This window comes from Lepisma saccharinum, chromosome 18 (genome assembly GCF_977018435.1).
Source record: "Lepisma saccharinum chromosome 18, izLepSacc3.1, whole genome shotgun sequence".
Lineage (NCBI taxonomy): Eukaryota > Metazoa > Arthropoda > Insecta > Zygentoma > Lepismatidae > Lepisma > Lepisma saccharinum.
In genome coordinates this window covers 50,162,116-50,163,161 of record NC_139246.1, presented here as the reverse complement: position 1 = coordinate 50,163,161, position 1,046 = coordinate 50,162,116, and positions in this window count along the sequence as shown.

Below are 1,046 nucleotides of genomic sequence, written 5' to 3'. Positions count from 1 at the left end.
ACCTCTATCTCTTCCATCTTATCCCACAAGAATAACAAAACTGTAAAGATTGTAAATATAGAAAGTAATATACATTGTAAAGCACACACACTTGAAATTGTTTAAAGTTTATTGCTTCCGGAAAGTGTTCACAGCTGCACCTGAGGTCAATGTTATTAGCAGTATATCCTGAGGTTCAAAGAGGCGTGTGACAAAACATAGGTGATTTTTTTTTTTCAGTAACTCGATTTCGATTCTGAAAGAAGAGCATTCGAATTATTTTCAAAGACAAACTTTAGCGGCAAATGTAAGCAAAAGTAAACACATTATAATCACGTACATAATACCTACATCTAATCAGCAATCTTGCCCTTGTGTAGTAGTCAGAACGTTTGATATTCCTAGCCAAATGACATCTAGTTCTGTGCTCTTTACACAGCGGAACAAGATGAAACTGGTCGTCTCCAGATGCGGAACCTGGACTGTGACAATGAAGATCGGAAATTTAGTGAGTAGATTTAACAAGACCTCCCGGGTTCGATCCCCGGCCGGTTCAAATCCGGGAACTTTTCTAACGATGGAAGCGGCCCCGGCGCCCACCCAGCGTCGAACAACATGGGTACCTGGGGGAAACCCTGGGGGGTAAAGGCGGTCAGGGGCGTGATGCTGATCACATCACCCCCACTCACGACCGGATCAAGAAAGTGTGGGGCGTTACCCCCACACCCCCTATACGCCTTCATGGCGTGGTGCTAAGCACAGGGGAGCACTTTACCTTTTTTTTTTTTAGATTTAACAAGACCTGGGATTTTCATTCCAGTGATTCGACCCCTGCACGCAGCGGCACAGGAAAGGTTTTGATTTGAGAGGGATAAAGTTCAACTTGATCCTTCATGCATATGAATGTGTGTGTACATACAGATTTAATAACAGATCACGCAGCTTTCAATTATTAAATTTAAAATTGCACACCGCAATTAAAAAAAACTATTCACAAAATAATATTGATTTCTTTCATTTCTTTAAAAATTTTATGGCTAATTTTAAATTTTGTTTTACCAATTTGA